Raw genomic sequence first — 26,991 nt, forward strand, 5'->3', positions numbered from 1 at the left:
ATATTAATATATTCTGAACAATATTGTTTTTCCAGCCAGCGATATATTTTTTTTGTGAACTTTTCTTTTACATTTACTGCACTGGCACTTACCACATAGTATATATATATATATATATATATATATATATATATATATATATATATATATATATATATATATATATATATATATATACACTATGTGGTAAGTGCCAGTGCAGTAAATGTAAATTATAATTATAGTATTATATTAGTATATAATTATATTATTAGTAAATTATAATTATAAGGATGATATAAAAATTATGTAAAAATATAAATGCAGTAGTGAAAAAATTGAGCAATAGAGTAATCCAACCAGTCAAAAAGAACAACCTAATGATGAGGTATGTATCACTTTAAGAAAGCAGTAACATCACAGAGTGCCCGATCATGCTCTTACCCATAGTCTCTACTGCGGTAACCTGAGTGTGCAACCCCACATACAGTGCTTTGCGAAAGTATTCGGCCCCCTGGAACTTTTTAACTTTCTCCCACATATCATGCTTCAAACATAAAGATACCAAATGTAAATTTTTGGTAAAGAATCAACAACAAGTGGAACACAATTGTGAAGTTGAATGAAATTTATTGGTTATTTTAAATGTTTGTGGAAATTCAAAAACTGAAAAGTGGGGCGTGCAATATTATTCGGCCCCTTTACTTTCAGTGCAGCAAACTCACTCCAGAAGTTTGTCACCAGTGATGACACCAGTACCATTTTGCCACATATATGTTTAAATACTGAAGTCTGAATGAGGCGTAAATGTGCAGATCCTAGCCAATGTGTTTAATGCCCCAAAGTTGTTGTGTTTGTACCTTTAAGATGTAGCAGAGCTAGCAGCTACCTCACTATGTTTGCACAATATTCACATTTCCTTTGCAGATAATGTACCTTAAGGTACCTTCACACTAAACGACGCTGCAGCGATCCAGACAACGATCCGGATCGCTGCAGCGTCGCTGTTTGGTCGCTGGAGAGCTGTCACACAGACCGCTCTCCAGCGACCAACGATGCCGGTAACCAGGGTAAACATCGGGTTACTAAGCGCAGGGCCGCGCTTAGTAACCCGATGTTTACCCTGGTTACCATCCTAAAAGTAAAAAAAACAAACACTTCATACTTACCTTCCGCTGTCTGTCCCCGGCGCTGTGCTTCTCTGTACGTCACCGCTGTGCTTTCCGGCCGCTGTGCTCACAGTGAGTGCAGGAAAGCAGAGCGCCGGGGGACAGACAGCGGAAGGTAAGTATGAAGTGTTTGTTTTTTTTACTTTTAGGATGGTAACCAGGGTAAACATCGGGTTACTAAGCGCGGCCCTGCGCTTAGTAACCCGATGTTTACCCTGGTTACCAGCGAAGACATCGCTGAATCGGCGTCACACACGCCGATTCAGCAATGTCAGCGGGAGAGCCAGCGACCAAATAAAGTTCTGGCCTTCTAGCCCCGACCAACGAAATCACAGCAGGATTCTGATCGCTGCTGCGTGTCAAACTGAACGATATCGCTAGCCAGGACGCTGCAACGTCACAGATTGCTAGCGATATCGTTTAGTGTGAAGGTACCTTTAGAATCCAGTACATAGAAGTGGTTTAATATGCTGGACTTATTAGGTTCTGCTACCAGGAGATTACGTAAGAGTTAACAATTCATCCCTGCTTTCCATATATGGCAATAAGGTCACATGGGCAGCACGGTGGCGCAGTGGTTAGCACTGCAGCCTTGCAGTGCTGGGGTCCTGGGTTCAAATCCCAACAAGGACAACATCTGCAAGGAGTTTGTATGTTCTCCTGATGTTTGCGTGGGTTTCCTCCGGGTTCTCCAGGTTTCCTTCCACATTCAAAAGACATATTGATAGGGAATTTTAGATTGTGAGCCCCAAAGGGGGCACCGATGATAATGTGTGCAAAACTGTAAAGCGCTACAGAATATGTTAGCTCTATATAAAAATAAAGATTATTAAAGATTATGATTAGGCCACATGACCAGATCCTGAGCTTACCACCCCAGAGAAGAAGACACCTCAAGTGTGCACATGTAGTGTTTTTGTCTGAATGCTAAAGGAGCTAGTAGGGAAACTCAGAGTTCCTGTAGAAGAGAGACCACAGCCTGAGCGGGAGGCTGTTGTGTCAGAGAATGTGCATATAAGCATTAGATGATACTCAGGACTCTGCATCATTCATCTGCATTACTATACTGGAAAATAACTTTGCTTGCTGCATTGGAATTGAATCTCTGATGAATCATGATTTGTCTGGATTTACCCGTGTTTGTATACTACAAGTAAAGCTTATCATTAGCCTTTTGGCCTCTCCGTTTTTCTGGACAATCGGGTGCATTAAATATCATCACATCACCAGGAAAGAGAAGTGAATACAGTGCACCCTGGAGTCACAAACTACATTTTCTTTGACCTTTTTTTCTTGCCATAGCGAGGTGGTAACATCCACATACCACATGGTGTGTGACCTATGGCAGAGTAGTGCATCCCCGGCTTTACAAATGAAACGTCAGTTTAAACTTGATAGTGTAGGCTCCCTTCTAAGGGGTAAGATTAAATTGGTCAATTCGTGTGCAAAGTAAATGAACTCTATAAGTATAGTCTTTAAGACCATTCAAGATTCATATAATCAATTATCACATATACCATAGTGCTCACAATATGATACTGCACATGCTTGATGTATAGGTGATATATATATATATATATATATATATATATATATACATACATACATACATAGACACACAAAGTATAATGACAGGGTCACTGGCAATGTATATGAGGCGAGATAGGTATCACGAAGATTGCTATTTTCCGTGATGTGAAAGCTCAGTAGTTTCCCTCCAGCATGTTATGTGCTGAGAGGGTTTAATCAGCCATGACAGGGTTGGGTTTTTAGTGAGTAGTTGTATGAGATGGATGGGATGGCTACTCCCCATGTCTCCACCCCAAGGGTGTAATTCGGCAAATTAAATGTCCAGCCACTGAGTTTTTTTCATCTGTCAGTGGGTCTGGAGGCAGGAGAGATCCAGAGAAGTGCTTATGTGCAACCATACTGGACTCTGTTGATCGTACCCTGAGGGGGCAGATTCCCACAGGCCTAAGGACTGTGCTATACGCCATCCTCTGGTTGCCCAGTTTTGCCAGAAAGGTCTTGTTTATTTTGTTGACCCTACACTTGCTTATGTCATAATTTAAATAAACTAGCAGAAGAAACGTTGCCATGTCTACCTCTGTGAGCCGCTGAGTGCATAATACATACAGTGAAGGAAATAATTATTTGATCCCTTGCTGATTTTATAAGTTTGCCCACTGACAAATACATGAACAGTCTATAATTTTAAGGGTCGGTTAATTTTAACATTGAGAGATAGAATATCAAAAATAAAATCCAGAAAAACACATTGTATAAATTTTATTAATTTATTTGCATTTTGCAGTGAGAAATAAGTATTTGATCCCTTACCAACCATTAAGAGTTCTGGATCCTACAGACCAGTTAGACATTCCTAATCAACTCATTACCTGCAATAAAGACAGCTGTCTTACATGGTCACCTTTATAAAAGACTCCTGTCCACAGACTCAATCAGTGAGACTAACCTCTACAACATGGGCAAGACCAAAGAGCTTTATAAGGATGTCAGGGACAAGATCATAGACCTGCACAGAGCTGGAAGGGGCTACAAAACCATAAGTAAGACGCTGGGTGAGAAAGAGACGACTGTGCAACAGTAAGAAAATGGAAGAAATACAAAATGACTGTCAATCGATATCAGTCTGGGGCACCATGCAACATCTCACCTCGTGTGATATCCTTTATCATGAGGAAGTCGAGAGATCAGCCTAAAACTACACGGGGGGGACGTGTTAATTATCTCAAGGCAGCTGGGACCACAGTCACCAAGAAAACCATTGGTAACACATTATGCCGTAAAGGTTTAAAATCCTGCAGTGCCTGCAAGGTCCCCTGCCCAAGAAGGCACACATGCAGGACCATCTGAAGTTTGCCAATGAACACTGGGATGATTCTGTGAGTGATTGGGAGAAGGTGCTATGATCAGATGAGACAAATATTGAGCTCTTGGCATTAACTCACCTCACTGTGTTTGGAGGAAGAGAAATGCTGCCTATGACCTAAAGAACACCATTCCCACTGTCAAGCATAGAGGTGGAAACATTATGTTTTGGGAGTGTTTCTCTGCTAAGGTCACAGGACTACTTCACCGCATCAATGGGAGAATGGATGGAGCCATGTACCATAAAATCCTGAGTGACAACCTCCTTCCATCCACCAGGACATTAAAAATGGGTCGTGCCTACCCACGGCCCCGCTCATTCAACTGGACCCTTAACTGCTCTCCTACCCAGATATCGCCCAAAAATTGAAAAATCATATCGATGAATATTTCTCTTTGAACAAAAGATAGAAATGCGAAAATAGCTGATTTGGAGAGCAGGGTGTTAGCTTTGGAGTCCAAGATGAAAACCACACCTTCATCCACCACATATCGAGACCTCCTCCACGCTCGGACAGAACTAGACCTTCACCTCTCCGAGAACGCCGACTGAGCTATACGTTGGTCACAGCAACGCCCTTAAGAATAAAAATAATTCTAACCTCGCCCGCCGCTTAAAATGCAATCATCTACCTAGACACCCCATACGCTTGCGCACATCCAAAGGTGTTACAACTAACCCACAGCAAATTATTCATGTTTTCCAGCAAAAACTAAAACAGCTGTATAACGCCCCATCCATCACAAATATAGATACCCTGGAGAACTTTTTAGACTCTGTCCCCCTTCCGGCCCTTAGTTCTGATATGGTTGAACTTCTTGACCAAGCTATAACTCCTAATGAAATCGAGCTAGCCATTAAAAATTTGAAAACTAACAAAAAACCAGGCCCTGACGGGTTTACGGCCCTTTATTATAAAAAATATGCCCCAGCACTGACCCCACACCTCACTAACTATTTCAACTCCCTGAGAGATGGTAATAAACCAGGCACAGCCTCATTAATGGCTGCAATATCCATGATACCTAAGCCCAACTCAGATCACTTATTTTGGTCCAATTATAGACCAATATCTCTAGTTAACATAGATCTTAAAATACTGGCTAAAATCCTATCCCAAAGGTTGAATTCAGGATTAGGTGCATTAATCCACAAAGACCAAGTAGGCTTCGTCCTGCGTCGACAAGCCCCAGACAACATACGGAGGGTCTCCCACTTACTACATCTCTGTAAGCATCGCAACATATCAAGCATGTTACTGTCATTAGACATCAAAAAAGCCTTCGACTCTGTATCGTGGCCTTACCTGTTTGCGGTGCTGCGGAGATGGAGGTTTCTGGACCACTTCCTCTCCTGGATCTATGCTCTAAATAGTTCCCCTTCCGCCTACGTATGCTACAGCGGCTTCTCCTCTACACTCTTCCCAATCAGCAGAGGTACCCGACAGGGTTGTCCCCTCTCACCCCTATTGTTTCTCCTAGCGCTCGAACCACTGGCTATCCAGTTGCGTCTCAACTCCAATATACAGGGCGTAGAAGTGGCAACAGTCCCACACAAGCTATTCATGTTTGCAGATGATATTCTACTCCTTCTATCGTCCCCTCAGATGTCCTTGCCAGCCCTACACCAAACCTTACAAGATTTTGAATCCATATCCGGTCTGCAAATAAATACCGCCAAATCTTACGCTATGAATGTATCCTTCCCGCAATCAACTATAACACATCTCCAAAAAGACTTTCCGTTCCAGTGGGCTACTAAACATCAGGATTATGTAGGAGTGAAACTGACAGCTAATTTTGGGAGAAGCTGCACCTCTCATGGCTAGGCCGAGTGCGTGCCTTGAAGATGTCGATTCTCCCCAAGCTACTTTATCTATTCTGTGTTCTGCCAATCCCTATCCCCTCGCACTTCCTTAAAGGGAACCTGTCACCTGAATTTGGCGGGACTGGTTTTGGGTCATATGGGCGGAGTTTTCGGTTGTTTGATTCACCCTTTCCTTACCTGCTGGCTGCATGCTGGCCGCAATATTAGATTGAAGTTCATTCTCTGTCCTCCATAGTACACGCCTGCGCTGTGCAAGATTGCCTTGTGCAGGCGTGTACTACGGAGGACAGAGAATGAACTTCAATCCAATATTGCAGCCAGCATGCAGCCAGCGGGTAAGGAAAGGGTGAATCAAACAACCGAAAACTCTGCCCATATGACCCAAAACCAGTCCCGCCAAATTCAGGTGACAGGTTCCCTTTTAAATGGAACAAAGATCAATAGACAATTTCGTTTGGAGGGGAAGGTCTCCCCAGAGTAAATAAAGCCACCCTTTACCGTCGCCGCCTGAAAGGGAGTTTGGGAGTTCCCAACCTTTCTAAGTACTACCGCGCCACCCAGTTGGGCCAACTGACCCTATACCACGCCTACACTGAAACTCCATTATGGCTATCTTTAAAGGCCTCCGAGCTACAACCCGACACCATAGATACAATATTATGGATTCTCCCAACCCAACGCAAACATATCTCAAACCCCATTATAAAACACTCTCTTGCAATCTGGGACTCGCATAAATACTCTTTAAAGCTAATTTCACCCTTTTTGCCCCTCGCTCCACTTTGGGACAACATCCTATTCCCCCCAGGTATGAGATCCCTTAGATACTTCCATAAGTGGGTTGAAGCGGGGATAACTAGAGTTCACCATCTCTTCAATGTGGACGGGATTATTCCATTCCCAGTCCTTAGAGAAAAATACGGTTTCCCCCCCCTGGAGAGATATTTAGATATTTACAACTAAAGAACTTTGTCAGCTCTTTATTGAAAAATTCTACCCCTCCATACTCCTTTACCTCATTTGAACAAAGGTGTTGTCAAAGCCCCCACGCCTCAGGTACTATATCTCTCCTCTACTCACAAATAAACTCCCCCTCATATAGAAACTGCTTGAAATACACCTCTCGCTGGGAGTCCGACATTGGGTCTACCCTGTCTGACTCAGAGTGGTCCCAAATCTGGTCCTCCTCCACTGGAGGAATACTAAATACCCTCATGCTGGAAACCAACTATAAAGTGCTGACACGTTGGTATCTGACCCCAGCTAGAGTGGCCAAGGTAGTTGCCAACTACTCCCCAAACTGTTTTAGAGGTTGTAACTCTATTGGAGACATGCTACATATCTGGTGACTATTCCCAACTGTTAGGAGATTATGGATTAGAATCTACCATTTAGTGTTCTCTGTCACAAATATAAATCTCAGAAAAAACCCTTGGGAGGCCCTACTCAATAAACGTATCTCCAACATTCCCAAACACACCCAGGCTCTTATATCATTCATAATTTTAGCAACCAAGCAAACTATAGCTTTGGCTTGGAAAAAACCAACCATAGACTTCTCCGCAGTTAAAACACGCCTCTCCTGGAATATGGTCAATGAAAAACTGTCAACTATTCTTATGGACAAAGTGGGTAAATTTGAGAAAGTATGGCTTCCCTGGGCAGAATATACTAATCACACTCCCTTTGCCGTACCTACATTTTACTTAACTAACCCTGAACCATCTGACTCAGAATGACTTTCCGCAATTATCGCGCACAAAGTGATTTTACCCCAGGGCCCCCCATTTCCCCCTTCCTCCCCCCACCTTCTTCTTTCCCCCCTCTTTTCTTACTCCCTCCCCCCTACCCCCCATTGTTGTTAGAACATAGGATTGCGTGCTACTTGTTTACATGCATTTGTGCACATATTGTATTTACAGATTTGTAACGATATTTTTATTACTGCACCATATGTAAATTGTAAATTTTAAATAAAAACTTATTGTTGTAAAAAAAATGGGTCGTGCCTGGGTCTTCCAGCAAGACAATGACCCAAAACATACAGCCAAGGCAACAAAGGAGTGGCTCAAAAAGAAGCACATTGATGTCACGGAGTGGCCTAGCCACATAGAAAACTTATGGAGGGAGTTTAAGCTCCGAGTTGCCAAGCAACAGCCTCAAAATGCTAATGATTTAGAGATGATCTGCAAAGAGGAGTGGACCAAAATTCCTCCTGACATGTGGGCAAACCTCATCATCAACTGCAAAAAACGTCTGCTTATTTCTCACTGCAAAATGCAAATAAATGTATACAATTTATATAACTTATACAATGTGATTTTCTGGATTTTATTTTTGATAGCAAGGAATCAAATAATTATTTCCTTCACTGTATATACCGTATATAGTCGAATATAAGCCGACCCGAGTATAAGCTGACCCCCTAATTTTGCCACAAAATACTGGTTAAACTTATTGACTCGAGTATAAGCCTAGGGTGGAAATGCAGCATTTAACGGTGAATTTCAAAAATAAAAATAGATCATTCTTGCCCCATAGCTGTACCCCATATAGTGCTCTGCACCGTTCATATTTCCCCATAGCTGTGCCATATAGTGCCCTGCACCGTTCATTCTTGCCCCATAGCCTTGCCATATAGTGCTCTGCACCGTTCATTATTGCCCCATAGCTCTGCCATATAGTGCTCTGCACCGTTCATATTGTCCCATAGCTGTGCCCCATAGTGCTCTGCACCGTTCATATTGCCCCATAGCTGTACATATAGTGCTCTGCACCGTTCATATTGCCCCATATAGTGCTCTGCACCGTTCATATTTCCCCATAGATGCTCCACATATATCTGTGCCGCTGCTGCTGCTGCAATAAAAAACAAAAACGCCATACTCCCCTCTCTTGCTTGCAGCTCCCAGCGTCCGGTCTCAGCGTCTCTCCACACTGACTGATCAGGCAGAGGGCGCCGCGCACACTATATGCGTCATCGCGCCCTCTGACCTGCACAGTCAGTGAAGATAGACGCCGGGAAGATGGAGCGGCGCCGGTAAGATGGAGCGGCGCCCGGCGTGTGGAACGTGGACAGGTGAATATGACATACTTACCTGCTCCCGGCGTCCGGCTCCTTCCCCCGTACAGCTGGTCTTCGGTGCCGCAGCTTCTTCCTCTATCAGCGGTCACCGGCACCGCTGATTAGAGAAATGAATAGGTGGCTCCACCCCTATGGGAGGTGGAGCCGCTTATTCATTTCTCTAATGAGCGGTCCCACGTGACCGCTGAACAGTGGAAGAACTGCAGCACCGAAGACCGTGGGAAAGGCGGGGAGCGTCAGGATCGCTGGAAGCAGGTAAGTATGCCTCAGCGCCCACTCCCCCTCACCCGCCGACCCTGCCACCCACCTTGACTCGAGTATAAGCCGAGAGGGGCACTTTCAGCCCAAAAATTTGGGCTGAAAATCTGGGCTTATACTCGAGCATATACGGTATATATGCATATACACACATATATATTAATGTATATACACTGCTCAAAAAAATGAAGGGAACACAAACAACAGAATATAACTCCAAGTAAATCAAACTTCTGTGAAATCAAACTGTCCACTTAGGAAGCAACATTGTTTGACAATCAAGTTCACATGCTGTTGTGCAAATGGAATAGACAACAGATGGAAATTATTGGCAATTATCAAGACACCCTCAATAAAGGAGAGGTTCTGCAGGCCACATCTCAGTACCAATGCTTTCTGGCTGATGTTTTGATCACTTTTGAATGTTGGTTGTGCTTTCATACTTGTGGTAGCATGAGATGGACTCTACAACCCACACAAGTGGCTCATGTAGTGCAGCTCACCAGGATGGCACATGAATGCGAGCTGTGGCAAAAGGTTTGCTGTGTCTGTCAGCGTAGTGTCCAGAGGCTGGAGGCGCTACCACGAGACCAGTACACCAGGAGATGTGGAGGGGGCCATAGGAGGGCAACAACCCAGCAGCAGGACCGCTACCTCAGCCTTTGTGCAAGGAGGAACAGGCGGAGCACTGCAAAATGACCTCCAGCAGGCCACAAATATGCAAGTGTCTGCAAAAACGGTGTAAAACCGACTCCATGAGGATGGCCTGAGTGCCCGACGTCCACAGATGGGGGTTGTGCTCACAGCCCAAGACCATGCAGGACATTTGGCATTTGCCACAGAACACCAGGATTACAAATTTGCCACTGGCGCCTTCACACTGAGCACATGTGACAGACGTGACAGAGTCTGGAGACGCTATGGAGAGTGATCTAATGCCTGCAACATCCTTCAGCATGACTGGTTTGGCAGTGGGTCAGTAATGGTGTGGGGTGGCATTTCTTTGGAGGGCTGCACAGCCCTCTATGTGCTTGCCAGAGGTAGCATGACTGCCATTAGTTATCGAGATGAGATCCTCAGACCCCTTGTGAGACCATATGCTGATGCGGTTGGCCCTGGGTTCCTCCTAATGCAGGACAATGCCAGACCTCATGTGGCTGAAGTGTATCAGCAGTTCCTGCAAGATGAAGGCATTGAAGCTATGGACTGGCCAGCCCATTCCCCAGACTGTTGTGAATTCTGTGGCAGAGCTCCCTCCTGTGGTCACAAGTGGTACTTCGGCTGGTTCTCTCTGTGAGCTTCCGTTGGTGGAGGAAAGTGGTACTGCGGCTTCTGAGTTTCCTTCCTCAGGTAGGGTGGTGAAGTCGTTAGGTGCTTCTCTATTTAACTCCACCTAGTGCTTTGATCCTGGCTTCCAGTCAATGTTCTAGTATTGGACCTGTTTCCTCCTGGATCGTTCCTGTGGCCTGCTGCTCTGCATAGCTAAGTTCCTCTTTGCTATTTGTTTGCTGTTTTTTTCTGTCCAGCTTGTCAATTTGTTTTTTCTGCTTGCTGGAAGCTCTGGGACGCAGAGGGTGTACCTCCGTGCCGTTAGTTCGGTACGGAGGGTCTTTTTACCCCCTTTGAGTGGTTTTTGTAGGGTTTTGTGTTGACCTCAAAGTTACCTTTCCTATCCTCGCTCTGTTCAGAAAGTTGGGCCTCACTTTGCTAAATCTATTTCATCTCTACGTTTGTCTTTTCATCTTAACTCACAGTCATTATATGTGGGGGCTGCCTTTTCCTTTGGGGTATTTCTCTGAGGCAAGGTAGGCTTATTTTCTATCTTCAGGCTAGCTAGTTTCTCAGGCCGTGCCGAGTTGCATAGGCAGCGTTAGGCGCAATTCATGGCTGCCTTTAGTGTGGTTGGAGAGGATTAGGGATTGCGGTCAACAGAGTTCCCACGTCTCAGAGCTCGTTCTTGTTTTTTGGGTTATTGCCAGGTCACTGTATGTGCGCTGACCTCTATGTCCATTGTGGTACTGAATTACCTTTCATAACACCAGACCTGAATCCAATTGAACACATCTGGGACATCATGTCTCGCATGTCTCGCACCATCCACCGATGTCCCATTGCACCACAGACCGTCCAGGAGTTGGTGGATGCTTTAGTCCAGGTCTGGGAGGAGATCCCACAGGAGACCATCCACCGCCTCATCAGATGCATGCCCAGGCATTGTAGAAAGGTCATACAGGCATTTGGTGGCCACACACACTACTGAACATCATTTCCTTGTCTTGTGGCATTTCCACTGAAGTTGGATCAGTCTGTAATTTGATTTTTCACTTTGATTTTGAGTATCATTCCAAGTTCAGACCTCCATGGGATAATTTTGATTCACATTGATAATTTTTATGCTTTATTCTTCTCAAAGCATTCCACTATGTAATGAATAAAGATTTGCAACTGGAATATTTAATTCAGTGATATCTAGGATGTGGGATTTTAGTGTTCCCTTTATTTTTTTGAGCAGTGTATATTACACACACACACATTATACATCTGAGATATATACTCCTATAACGCTATCTACCTGTCCACAGAATAGAATATAATAGAGTACAGTATTTTTCAGACCATAAGATGCACTTTTTTTCCTCCAAATTTGGGAGGAAAGTGTGGGTGCGTCTTATGGTAGGGATTTAACATGTGTGGAGGGGGTAGCCGCGGTGAGTGGGATCGCACTGGGATCCCACTTTCAGGAGGCAGAAAAATGTCACTGCTGCCGGAATCAGTGCTGGGGAAATCACATGGTCCCGATGATTAAAGTTCAGTGAATATTCATTAGCCACTTCCCCGCCCACCAGTCAGCTGAGCAGTGAGCGGGGAGCAGCACATGAATACTCCTTCACTTAAACAGGGACACACATGGTTTCCCCTGCGCTGGATTCCTGCAGCAGCTGGGGAGATCTGTGATCCCGGGGGAGGAGGGGGCAGCAGAAGGGGCCAGAGGAGACAAGATCGCTGCATACCTGCTTGGCTGTGCTGGATGCTGAGTACTGGGCATAAGGACATGTGTGATGTCATGAAGTGGGCGGGCTGGAGCATCACATGGCAGCTCAGAGCCCTCCCTCTTCTGATGTCATCACAGGTCCTTCAGACTCCCCACTAGAATCTGCAGGCTTCCTCTTATGACCTGTGCTGTTGAGAGGCAACAAGAGGGAGGGCTCTGTGTATGCTTTGACCTCACCACAGTGTGGCTGGCTGGCTGCCACAATTAAGAGGTTAGTCTTTACAACGCACAATAAAGCACTGTGCTACTCCTTTGGTGAACTATAACTCCCAGCAAGCCATAGGATCTGCAGGACATGTTGGGAGTTATAGTTCTCCCATGGGATTTTAAAGCAGCACTCCAGTGTTATTTTGCAGTTCTGGAGTGGTGCTTTCAATAGAAGCCCTGTGCCCCCATTCTTATACTCACTCTCCAGTGTATTCATACAGTACTTTACAGAAACAACACTGGTCCCGCAGCTCCATCTTCTACCCGCAGCTTCCAACATAATAACATACTATTACATATAATATCACCACATATAAAAGTATGTTATTTATGTTATTACTTTTTACCACATTTTTTTGCATCAAATATTTTTTCCCTAGTTTCCACCTCTAAAATCTGGGTGCGTCTTATAGTCCGGTGTGTCTTATAGTCCGAAAAATACGGTAATTGGCAAATCCCTTTCTCATATTGTCGAAAAAACTCACTCAATCCTGGCAAATCGATTTCCACAATTCCCTATGACCTCTGAAAACCAAACAGATTTATAATGGGCAAAACAATTCTCCCATCTAACATTTACTGTGAATAAGCAGAAATCCCGAAAGAAAAAAAAAACAGAGTAAAGTTTGTTAACCGAAAAGTAGTTTTAATCCCAAGTCCTAAAACACATCATAAGGGAGGTTTGCGAAGTAAAACATGGCAGAATTCTGGCACAAGTTGCTTCAGAAAAGTAGCATATATTGCATGACGCAAATGTATAATCTGTCTTCGGTAAAGGGAAAAAGAAAAAGTGACTTGGAAAACAGTTATTAAAATGGCCAGATTTATAACAGTGGTGCAATATATTGGCCTCGAGACAAGGGGCAGTTTCTGCCAGTCTAGTCTAGTTTCCTCCTAACTGTATTAATAAATCCCACTATCTGGATCGGTGTTCCATTTTTTTTTACATAAGTTAACTGTGTGACCTTGTAATCAGTACCACTCCCCTTGCACTTGTTCAATAATAACCTTTGGTACAAGAAGCAGCCCATAAAATGTATACATAATAAACTTTTAAGAAAAAATATATCACCCATGTAAACACCTCACCTCTGTCGTATAAACTAAGGCTTTGCTTTACTGTTGGGAATATGAAAAATGAAGAGTATTTCTGGAATGTTGTAAGATAAAGGAAACCTTTACTTGAAAAATGACATCAACTAAAATGTCAATAATACAAAGGACAAGAGCGCAGTGTCAAAATGAGGCGCTCAGCATTCCAACGTGTAATATGTCATTGAATCAATCATGCTTGTTCAAACTTCATCATAAGTTTTAAAAATAAACCTAAAAGTCACACAAGGAGTTAAAGGAATTTCTTCTTTAGTTATTTTGTTCAACTGGATGTAGGTAACTCCCGTACTCCTGTGACAGACCATGTAAGGTCCCCATCTTACTTGGCTTGTAACTAGTCCACACCTGTCTACAAGTTGTAGCTCAGTCCCATTAATTTCATTTAAGTGACGCTGGAGACACAATAGACAAGTTTACGGTGGTCTTTGAAAGTTGGCAGCCATAGTTTTTTTTGTCATCCTGGACATATCCTTAGAAAATACTTAGATACTCACCTAAAATTTAAACAACAGGTGCTTCTCACAAAATTAGAATATCATCAAAAAGTTAATTTATTTCAGTTCTTCAATGCAAAAAGTTAAACTCATATTATATAGAATCATTACAAACAGAGTGATCTATTTCAAGTGTTTATTTCTGTTTATGTTGATGATTATGTTGATGACTATTATGGCTTATAGCCAATGAAACCCCCAAAGTCATTACTTCAGTAAATTTGAATAATTAACAAAAAACACCTGCAAAGGCTTCCTAAGTGTTTAAAAAGATCCATTACTGTGTTTCAGTAGGCTCCACAATCATGGGGAAGACTGCAGACTTGAAAAATGCCCAGAAGGCAGTCATTAACACAATCCACAAGGAGGGTAAGACACAAAAGGTCATTGCTAAAGAAGCTGGCTGTTCACAGAGTGCTGTATCCAAGCATATTAACAGAAAGTTGAGTGGAAGGAAAAAGGTGCACGAGCAACCGGGATAACCGCAGCCTTGAAAGGATTGTTAAGAAAAGGCCATTCAAAAATTGGGAGGAGATTCTCGAGTGGACTGCTGCTGGAGACATTACTTCAAGAGCCACCACACACAGACGTATCCAGGACATGGCTACAATTGTCACATTCCTTGTGTCAAGCCACTCATGACCAATAGACAATGTCAGAAGCTTCTCACCTGGGCCAACGAGAAAAAGAACTGGACTGTAGCTCAGTGGTCCAAGGTGTTGTTTTCAGATGAAAGTAAATTTTGCATTTCATTTGGAAATTAAGGTCACAGTCGGAGGAAGAGTGGAGAGGAACACATTCCAAGCTGCTCGAGGTCTAGTGTGAATTTTCCACTATCAGTGATGGTTTGGAGAGCCATATCATCTGCTGGTGAAAGTCCACTGTGTTTTTGTGAGAAGCACCTGTATATAGTCTCTGAGCAACATTGTGGTGTACGCAAAGGTTTTTTTTTACAAATGAAACTCCTGTCCATAGACCCTACAAGGGTGGAGTCCCTGCTTGCAACCCTCCATGAGCAAGAATTATAGGAGTGGCTTTTATTCTGCAGGTTGAAACAAACTTGTGTTACAGTTACAATGCTCAGGATAAACGATTACACCCTCTTTCAAAAAGTAAGATTTAGTCAATCTCTCACTGAACACAAGAGCAATTTCCAAGATTTTGGCAAGACTGCGTGTCATAGAACATATTTTTAGCCCATAACATGGAAGGTTAATAATATAACAAAATCTTCAGCTTTACTCAAATTAGTTTCTGCAAAAATGAATGCACCCCACATGAAAAACAACTACAAAACAACTACAAAAACAACTAGATCTAATATTTTGTATGATCTCCATGATTTTTAAGAACAGTAACAAGTCTTCTAGGCATGCAATGAACAAGCTGGTGACATATCACATTTATATTTTTGTGTTCTTCAAGAATGACCTCTTTTAGAGCCTGGATGCTGGATGGAGAGTGATGCTTTACTTATCTCTTCAGAATTTTCAATAGATGTTTGGTTACGTTCAGATCAGGAGCCATTCATGGTCACTTAATTACTTTCACCCTGTTCTTCAAAAATGCACAGTGGCTTGTTGTATAGTCACCTATCTGCTGGACACCAGTTTAATTAGACTTAACTGTGGTTCTATTCTTGCTCAAGCGAATTATGTATTCTAAACTGAGGTGTTCTCGTTAGGGTGTACGCATTTTTGCAACATGGTATTGAATAAGTGACAAAAAAGACAGAGCACAAATATATTGTAAATTGGGCTGGGAACGTAACCTAGTGATATAGTGTTCCCCCACAAAGTATTGTAGTAATTATGGTGGTAACGTACTTATATATTATATATATATATATAGAAATCTAACATAATAGATAGGTGGAGTAGACTGCCCTCACCAAAAAGATGATTATATTTCAAAAAAACAAAAAATATTTTATTGTTGCACATCAAAAATTACAAAATTAGTACACCAGGTAGTCAGACCAATGACAATACAAGTAAAAATAGAGTGGGATGATCCCCACACATATATAGGGAGAAATCAATTGCTATGCCCAGATACAAATCCAAAATCAATGTAACAGATATCTGACATAGATAAGGCAAGATAATGCCAGGGATATTGATAGAATACCAATAAATACAAAATGCAATAACATATTACCACCATATAGAAAGTCTTTAGGTTTGGCATACAAATATTTACATTGTCCTCCATAATTAAAAAAAAAAAAGTGGCCAGGTATGTATAAAGTTCCAATAGAATACAGATGTAAAAGTATGTCCTACAAAATAGATGAATACATAAGTTTTGGAATAAGAGTATGTGTAAAATGTTATACAATAACCAAAGTAGGTGAGGATGGCAAAGCAAAAAAAGATTGTGAAGAGGTGAGGGAAATAACCCCAATAATTAATAACTATGTAATAATAACCATACAGAGATGCGCATGTAAGACAGCCGCACAGATGTGGAGAACATTGCTGACCCAAGTTGAAGAAGAGCGGGAGATCACCCAGCCGGGCCTCGACGTGCATTTCACCTACTATTTTTACAAGGGGGACAATAAATTGAATTGGAATTAATTTGATAGCAAGAATTGCTTTTTGGGGGCGTGCAAAATGACAAATTTAGTTTGCAATCAATGGCTTACATTTGTTGCAGCATTTTGAAGTATGGGATCAATTTGAAAATGTTGACCCTGAAAGTAAACTAAAGGTTTTCTGACAAATCTGGTTGGGGTGTACTCAATTATCCTGAGCACTGTATTTAGGTAAAATAGAGATGTACCAATAGATTCACACACTTTGCATTTACATTCTTTTGAAATACAGGAAAACACAATAAATAATAAAAAAAAGTAATCACCTCTCCTAGGCTCTCGCTTGACTCCTTGTGTTGCATCAGCTTCTTAGGTTCTCCGTGCAGGATTTCAGAACTTCCAGGACTAAGGCTTACATGGTCACATACGTGTGGTGCAAGTCTTTTCGGTAAATTTGCAACATCTTTATAAAGGCTGATTATCTGAATTAATGCCTTTTTTAAAAGTTGTCTCTGATAATTGTTCTGTAATTTTTTTTTTTTTTTACATTTCAAAACAAGTGTACTATAAATGTCTCTATAGTCGTTGCCACAATGTCTAGAGGTTAAATGTGGATGGGCTTCGATAACTGACAGACAGTAGACCAGATGTAAGAGAAGAAAGCAGCAAACCCTTTTTTCTAATCCTTTTACCCCTTCATGTTAAACATAGGGCTATATCAGTGTACAGCCTGACAGAACCACTTTTACTAAACCATTAAACAATATAGCAATGTAACATTACTGTGCAATAAAAGCTGTATATATTTGTCACAATGAACATAAGCAATAAGCATATCTTGAGATCATGAACTGGAGATAAGCTGCAGATAAGGGAGTCATTAACAAACTTCTGTACATGAGTATGACTACTGAGAAAGCAGTCAGTCATCCATAGAGTAAAGGAAAGTTTTAAGGTACCGTCACACTCAGCGACGCTGCAGCGATACCGACAACGATCCGGATCGCTGCAGCGTCGCTGTTTGGTCGCTGGAGAGCTGTCACCGCTCTGCTTTCCGGCCGCTGTGCTTACACAGGGCAGAGAAGCAGAGCGCCGAGGGACAGACAGCGGAAGGTAAGTATGTAGTGTTTTTTTTTTTTACTTTTACGCTGGTAACCAGGGTAAACATGTTTACCCTGGTTACCAGCGAAGACATCGCTGAATCGGCGTCACACACGCCGATTCAGCGATGTCAGCAGGAAGTCCAGCCATGAAATAAAGTGCTGGACTTTCTGCAGCGACCAACGACATCACAGCAGGATTCTGATCGCTGCTGTGTGTCAAACTGAACGATATCGCTAGCCAGGACGCTGCAACGTCACGGATCGCTAGCGATATCGTTTAGTGTGACAGTACCTTTAGACTTCTCGGAGTTGGAATTCCCATCAACCCAACTGTAAAACTATCTTGTCCTTACATACAATGGTTTTAAAAATAATTAGAAATTTTCCAAAGAAAAAAATATTTAATCACGTATTTGATATTATTCATTTGTGTGGATGCACAATAAATTCAGATCCTGTGGTTGGTTACTGTTGACCTTCAGCAATGGTGTTCTGATGCAGACTCCCACCAAGCATGGACTGTGATTCTCATATGTTTACAGCGCTGCAGAATTTGTATGTGTTGTATAAGCAATGAGAAAAATAAATATTTAAAGTTAGTGTCCACACTTTAGACTACATTAAATAAGCACCCCCAAAAAATCCACATATGGAGATATGCTGCATATAAACATGACCCCAAGAGGAGATCTTAGAGATGGCTCCAGAAGAGGCTCTCAGGAGAATCTGTATACATACAGTTTATTATACACAGGTTGTGTTGGGAATTACGTACATGGACATTTTCCAAGATCTGCTTTTATTCTAGGATTATCTTCAGAAAATTTACTAGGGAAAACTGTTCTTGAATACAGGATAGCTCAACAGGCTTAGTAGTTAATGGACAACTGGGATATCATGGAGCCGGTAGGTGCTACATCCAGCTGGTGGAGCACAACGACTTGTAGAAATGAAGGTAAAAGGAAATCCAGCACATCCATCTTGGTAAATATAAATGATTTTTTCTTTATTAAAGTTCCATTAAAAAAACACACAAAAATCTATGGAAAATAATTAAAATTCTATCTTTGACAAGTTTCTGGCCCTTAGTCATAGACTGTCAGAACTAGCATTTTATTTCTTTTCCATTGATTTGTTTGTGTTTTGTTAATGGAACTTTAGTTAAGAAAAAAACTTTCATATTTACCCGGATGGATGGCTTGGATTTCCTCTTACCTTCCTATGGAAAATTGTATCGTACGATAATCGCAGACTGTTACGAATGAACTAGTCCTTTAAAATTAAAGAATTCTATCACTGAATATTTATCATTGTTTCTTCCTTTGAGAAATATTTGCCATTCTTCATTTCTCTAAAGAAAATGAATAAAAATAAATAAATAAAAAGCCACATAAATCTAAATTCAAGGTAATAAGGCTGCTGACATTTTCACAGAAGCCATACTAAATTAAACATTTCTACAATTGCAACCACCCAATACACCAGCCTTTTCACACCACTGCTCCTATTTTCAACAGACTATTGTATTTTCCTTCAGCCCAAAATGATCCGGAACTCTGGAGAATTGAGGATAGAGAAGGTTTCAGTTTCTCTTGACACATAGCAATAAATAAATTTCCCTCGGTTCTACAAGACCACTCACATTCTTTGTGGAAAAACAAGTTGTTAAGCTTTACTGTTTCACATAAAATTTTTTCTATAATCTTTGTCTCAGACATTGATATTCCAAATCTATATTTACAAGTGTGCACAGCTGCTGGAGGTTGATACCTATAGTTGTTTGTCAAGCAACTGTTCGGAGGGAAAAGAGTATCTACGACACATAGCATATATCATTCATGAAGGTCTCCTTAATAAGTAAAACATAATTATTGGTAAAAAAAAAAAAAATTAAACAAATTTACTATTCTTGCATTTAAGCAAATCAGATTTTAGATGTCTAGTAAATGGGATTAGTCAAAGTTTGTGGCAATGGATGGCAAATATGCTGCTCAGCAGGAGTTATTCTAGACTTTTTGATATGGACAGGCAATTCCCTCTCCCAAACCTTCCCAAAAACACACAAAAATATTAGAAATGGAAAGAATGATAAATAAATGTCAAGGAGTGACATGATCTACAAGTGTTCTTCTGTTTCGATTCTCATCACACAGCCTAAACTGATAACCCCGTAGCAGGGCCGGACTGGCAATCTGGCAATTCTGGCAAATGCCAGAAGGGCCTGTCTGGTTGTGGGCCGCCTTGTCTGCTATGTTGTTAGGAGTATCAGTGTTCTCAAGACACCCATACTGTTAAGAGTTGTGATGGAGCACAAAGTTGCTGACTCAGTCACTTACCCCAGCAGGACAGAGGTATCATTAGACATATTGGTCTTGTAGTAAATCTTGCTTTCCTCCATCCAGGGTAATATTAGTAATATATCCCATCTGGTGCTTGGGGACACTAACAACATGGGCCTGTGTCATTTCAAATGCCAGGACTGAATTTCAGCCCCAGTCCGTACCTGCCTCGTAGTTAATAATTTGAAATATTAAGGTAGTCTTTATTGTAGGAAACGGTTCTACAGACTAATGAGTTCTATGAGCAACAGAAAAGCCATTGGTATCTCATGTTTCTTTTAGTTTGACCAGCAGAAACAAACAAAACCACACTATGTATGTCTGTCTGGGTAAAAAAAATGATATCTTGGATTAAAAGTAAAGTAAAATAAAATACATTTCTACAGTTTTCACATAGTTATTCCCTTATTATTCAACTGTTATCCATCAGAAGAACATTAAATATTAAAGTCAAGATAGACTGACTTTCTATTAACAGTAAAACATGTCAGGCATGACTAGACTGTGTAGAGTAGTAATGTGCCACAGAGAATCTCCAATAATCCATTTTATTACTGTTTGGGAAAAAAGCATGATTCACAATTCACAAATATTGACATGAAAGCAATTATTGCCCATTAGTCAATTCTCTTTTCTATATGACTATTAGTATAAAAAATACTGATATATTTTATCTTTACATTAGTCTTCTAGAGCACACACAATAGAATGACTTAATGTAGCTCACCTTTCGACACAGCTATGTAGACTAGGGTAGGATTAGCAGAGTCATCTCGCTATAACAGTTTAAAATATATATATATATATATATATATATACACACCTTCATTCAGAGCAGTATGTTATCTATTAGTAACAAAGCTGCAACAAACTTTCTGCTACCCTATGTAAAATCATTAAAAGGGTTATCCGTGATTCCGGGACTTCATTTTTTCCAAGGGGCAAAGCACTTATCGGCAAGTAGTTGCTAACTGCCTACCTGTTCTGACCTGCGACAACCTCATCAGACTCCTGCTGACGATTCACCTACTGCCTGTAACGTCATGTCAACAGGGCAGTTCCTTCTCTTCCACTCTGCTCCCTTAACAGTGCATCGCTGCCGATGTTTATGGACAGGTGACTCGCAGCTGCGTTAGACTGAGCTGGCTGTCAATCAAGATTATGCAGGCAGTGATGCCCAGTCGACACAGCACAGTGGAAGAGAAGGATCTGGTCTGTTGACATGATATCATAGGACGTAGGAGAATCACCGCCAGCAGCAATCCATGACAGCTCTCAGCCAGAAGAGATCATTGCAGGGCACAACTAGCAGGTAGCTAGCAACTAACACTAGAGCATACACAATAGAATGACTTTTTGTAGCTCACTTTTCAACTTTGCTGTGGAGTCTAGGGTAGGTTTAGCAGAGTCATGTTGCCAAAATAAGATTTAAATTGCTTTAACAGTTTAAAAAAACAACAAAGTCTCTTCATTTAGAGCAGAGGTCCCCAACTCCAGTCCTCAAGGCCCACCAACAGGCCATGTTTTCAGGATTTCCTTTCCATTGCACAGGTGATGCAATTATTACCTGGGCAAAACTAAGGAAATCCTGAAAACATGACATGTTGGTGGGCCTTGAGGACTGGAGTTGGGGATCTCTGATTTAGAGCAATACATTATCTTGTAGTAAGAGAGGTAGTAAGAGAGACATAACTTGAAGTTTCTTTACCCCTATGCAAAATCCGTAAAGGGAACCTGTCACCCCAAAAATCGTGGGTGAGGTAAGCCCACCGGCATCAGGGGCTTATCTCCAGCATTCTGTAATGCTGTAGATAAGCCCCCGATGTTACCTGAAAGAGGAGAAAAAGACGTTAGATTATACTCACCCAGGGGTGGTCCCGCTGCTGGTCCGGTCGGATGGGTGTCTCTGGTCCGCTGCGGCACCTCCCATCTTCATTCCAAGACGTCCTCTTCTGATCTTCAGCCACGGCTCCGGCGCAGGCGTACTTTGTCTGCCCTGTTGAAGGCAGAACAAAGTATTGCAGTGCGCAGGTGCTGGAAAGGTCAGAGAGGCCCGGCGCCTGCGTACTGCAGTACTTTGCTCTGCCCTCAACAGGGCAGACAAAGTACGCCTGCGCCGGAGCCGTGGCTGAAGATCAGAAGAGGACGTCTTGGAATGAAGATGGGAGGCGCCGCAGCGGACCAGAGACACCCATCCGACCGGACCAGCAGCGGGACCGCCCCTGGGTGAGTATAATCTAACATCTTTTTCTCCTCTTTCAGGTAACATCGGGGGCTTATCTACAGCATTACAGAATGCTGTAGATAAGCCCCTGATGCCGGTGGGCTTACCTCCCCCGCGATTTTCGGGGTGACAGGTTCCCTTTAAATGGGTTAGCTCCACAGTAAAAAAACAGTCGCAGATAATCCCTTTAAAGGGAATAATGACACCTTAAAGTTATTTCAGGTTTTTGTTAAATGCATTTCTTTATATTTAGGTGGTTTTTTTTTCAAACCTCTATAGAAATGGACATTAGCAACAATATGGTGAGGAGGGTGAATGACTTATCTGGTGTCATCTACAATGCATAAAGGTGTTACATTGCATTGCAATCCTGTCTGTGATAATGAGCCCGATGAAGGGTTGGCTGTATAGAACAGGAAGCATGAGTCGTGTAAAACCTAGTGATCAGTGTTAAAATCACAAATATTTCAGATTTTATAATACAATTATATAGAACAACGAAAAACAAATTTCGAGGAAAAATATGGCACATTTACAATAAATTATCAATTATAACAATATTTCATTTTCTGATGCCACATTCCCTTGATCCCTACCCCCCATCAAGTATCACACCAGTCATATTACAGAGCCGCTCACATGGGAAAGAGAAACATTTTGAACCCTCTTCTACACTAAAATCCCTATGGTTGGTACAGATGTGGTTAAGTGGGTACCAAAGTATTATACAAATGTTGTAAATGATCTCAAGTCCTGAGATACAACTATTACTATGACTTTCTTTTCATAATATCCATTGCATTTGTTATATGCATCAATTTGAAGGCTGTTGAGATTTTTACAATCTTGCTTCATAAATCAGAAATATACTTAATCATTAAAAAAACACTCTTTCTGGCCCAGCTAATTGCAATCAAACCAAATCATACCATTACATTAATCACATGTCAGGTCTAGAGGCTTGATAAATTACATTTAATTGCTATTATGGCACATAATTGTCATGAAATTTTCAATCAGTGTTAATGAGGCAGAAAATATTTTGCCCAGGTCGGTAAATAAAAAAATGTAAGACATTCCCCAATCAATAAAAGGTTAATGAACCCTGAGCACACTTGGGGTTATTTACTATAGTTAATAAATCAACGAGAAACATCGGCAAGAAATTTATGGCACTCATAATTCGAGCCATTTCATCATGTCATCTGAGATCCCACCAGTATTTCCAAGAATTGTGTATACAATAGGACCAAAGCGTTCATCATACAAGTCCTAGGTCAATATTGGGATCTGTAGAGTTTCTAAAGGCCATTAGTTAATACAGTGTGTAAATTGTGCCGTACACACCAGTAGTGTGTCGCTCAAACAAAACAGTAGTGTGTCGCTTAAACAAAACTTTGCTGTTTTATGTCATGCAAATTTTTACATGCACTTGAATAACTTTCAGAAAGTAAAGATGAGTGAAAGTCATATTATCCAGCATTTGGTAATCCAGCACAATTTCAAAGCATACAATGGTAATTAAATATGGAATTTTACAAGACCAGAACAGCAATTAGGAAAATTCTCTCATGCACAAAGATCTATTATAGCTCCATATTGTGCCTCCATATGGCTCCAATTTATCCAGAGGTATACAGAGATAGTCCAAACAGAAATCAACTGGAAAAAAAAGTCATGATATGCTTTGGATGCCATATTACAGAAGTATTCTCTGAAGTATAGTAGAACCAAACAACTTCAAAGTGATAGAGAACACACACGCCACAATAATGCTTAAAAGGAATCTGTCAGTAGGATAAACCCTCCTAAGCCGCCTATATGAACATGGAGGTCACAGAAAGTTGAATAAAATGATACCTTGATATCTGTAATCCGATGTCTGATGCTAGAGTAATCCACTTTTTTCTTAATATGCAAATGAGCTATGGATCTCCCCAAGAATCTGCTTCCAGAGCTTACTTTAAATGGAAGGTGGCATTACCAGAGACATGTAATGACTGACTGTCTGCTTTCCTAATCTACATTGACCTCATACTGGCAACTCACTTTAAGGGAAGGCTGTCAGCACTGTTCAAACCAAGTCCAGGAACTCTGTGCACCATGGCATGGCCAACTCTAAGTGCACCTTCCCACCTACTTGTTTTCCCTCTACCCCCCAACCTTCTTTTTCTTTGATTGAAAGCTCTGGCTTTATAGAGCTAGTGAGGGATGGAGATAGACAGAAAACAAGTAGGTGAGAAAATAGCCTTAAATGTTTGGCCACGCCTAGGGTGCTCCAAGCGGTTTTACTTGGTTTGAACAGTCATTTTGTGCTGACACACTCCCTTAAAGTCAATTGCCACATAGTGACAAGCAACAATGTGCACCTACCCAATCCCTCGAACTAGGGGCACCCTACTTTTTCACTATACCTTGGATTACCCGAGATGGTGGTAATTCTTACTATATAAGGAGGACAGCCCCTGACTGGTGATGGGTACTCAAAGTAATTGTACTAAATATAACAATGTTGATTTCTGATTTTTCATTCTCTCTCAGAGGCTTGTGATTTATAAAAAAAAATAAAAAAAAAACCAAACAAGTCCATTGACTCATCTGCAGCAGCTTGCACTCTGCACCGCCGCTTGTTAAACACAAAATCGTGATATTTATCCTTTGATGAGCTGCACATGTAACTGATATGACCTTTCACTGACACGTCTCTGATACTTAAAAGGCACAAAACAAATGCATCCCATTACCCGCCTGTGACCTGCAGTCATTAATTAGTACATGTGTCACCCATGTGCTGCATAGGGACATCCCATTGGATTTAGGGGACTGGGAAATGTTTTGCATAAGACTATTCAATTGTAAAGGCAAAATTCTAATCCGTCCAGTGCAGATGAATTCCAGCATTGGAGTCTGCTCGCTGTTTCTATGCGCTAACATGTGACAGATGCCTTCACAGTAATTGCCAATCAGCCTTTGCACAGCAGCTGAAAACACAATATATCACTTTGATCTCTCTGGGCATATGAGTATTCACTATCCACAAATCTGCATAAATAAAAGAGAAAATGTATTTTTTTAACAACTGCTTTCAAGGTAGTCAAACATTATCAAGTGAAAAGTGCTCTGAACGCCATTATTTATCGAAAATATAGAGTCAAGGCCATTATCATTTACTATGTATATATTACCCTGTGTGGAGAAGAGGGGATATTTCCAGCTTCCGATTACTCCAGGGGAAATAACTAATTACTCAAATGAATAATAAAAGCAAAGCATCAAAATAGCATATAAATATACGATGAACAGCTCAAGCCAGTGCACAACCACCTACCAGGTCAAAAGTGACCAATTTTAGCTCGCATTATATTCCTGCTGCTCCCCTGAATATAATATAATATATATATATTATATATATATACATATATATATATATATATATATATATATATATATATATATGAGAAAGGATACTATAGGAGAAAGGATACTATATCCAAAACGTTGCCACACCATTTGGGCAGTAAAGTCAAATGTTTTTAAGTTTTTTGTGCTATATATATATATAGCACAAAAAACTTAAATACATTTGACTTTACTGCCCAAATGGCGTGGCAACGTTTTGGATATAGTATCCTTTCTCCTATAGTATATCCGAAATGTTGCCACTGCGTTTGGGAAATAAAGTCCACTTTTTTTTGAGTTTTTTGTGCTGTTGTCCTTTTTGATTTCTATTTTGAAAGCCATTTGAATATTGGTTGGGGAAACTTTGCACGTCATCAAGGTAGTGTCTGAAGTTGTTCCAATTTTTTTCGTGTATATATATATATATATATATATATATATATATATATATATATATATATTTAATTCCGCCATACGGTTACAGAGATATGAGCATACTTGGTTTTAATTTTTAACCTGTTTTCCAAGGGGTCATGTCTCACACGATTTGTTGGGGGCGTATCTTTTGGCTACTCCACAGTATTACCCTGTGAGCCCCACCCCCTTTCTAAAGACCATACAAATCTGCAGAAATTCAAGGCTAAGGCTAAGGTGTTATCTGAGCATGCTCGAGTGCTAATAGAGTATCTTCGGCATGCTTGAATATTATTTTCGAGTTGCCATGGCTGTATGTCTCCTAACAAACAGGCAATCCCTGCATTTGTTGCGGCTGTCGAACAGGTGCAAAACATGCAGCCATGGTGACTAGAAAGTAAGACAATGGGTGGGCTACAATAAGAGAATGGGTGGGCTACAATAAGAGAATGGGTGGGTTACAATAAGAGAATGGGTGGGCTACATTAAGAGAATGGGTGGACTACATTAAGAGAATGGGTGGGCTACAATAAGAGAATGGGTGGGCTACAATATGAGAATGGGTGTGCTACAATACCACAACTGGTAATCAAACTTGGGGTTATTCAATTTCATAAAACTAAGACTTGCGGGCATTTTTATTTACAATGTACAAATATATGAGGGGACAGTACAGAGATCTCTATAATGACCTTTTACAGATCGGCCTGCAGAAGGGATAAGGGGACACCCTTTACATGAAGAGGAATGAAGGTTTCTTCATCATCGACAGATTCATTTTCTGAGGCTAATTTACGAGTTTCGGCTTCATTGCGTGTTTTTGTAGTGATTGCGGCAGTCTGATCACAATGTTTGGAGTAGGTAAGGAATGTTTCCCCCTAATAAAGGACAAGTGG

At 41.2% G+C, this 26,991-nt stretch overlaps 1 protein-coding gene across 6 annotated transcripts in view; it reads right to left on the bottom strand.

The window, feature by feature from the left end:
* Positions 1 to 26,991, bottom strand: part of MACROD2 (mono-ADP ribosylhydrolase 2) — a 2,991,260-nt gene that overhangs the window by 1,864,544 nt on the left and 1,099,725 nt on the right. The gene's annotated exons all lie outside the window — the stretch shown is intronic.

Source organism: Ranitomeya imitator, chromosome 5 (assembly GCF_032444005.1).
Source record: "Ranitomeya imitator isolate aRanImi1 chromosome 5, aRanImi1.pri, whole genome shotgun sequence".
NCBI lineage: Eukaryota > Metazoa > Chordata > Amphibia > Anura > Dendrobatidae > Ranitomeya > Ranitomeya imitator.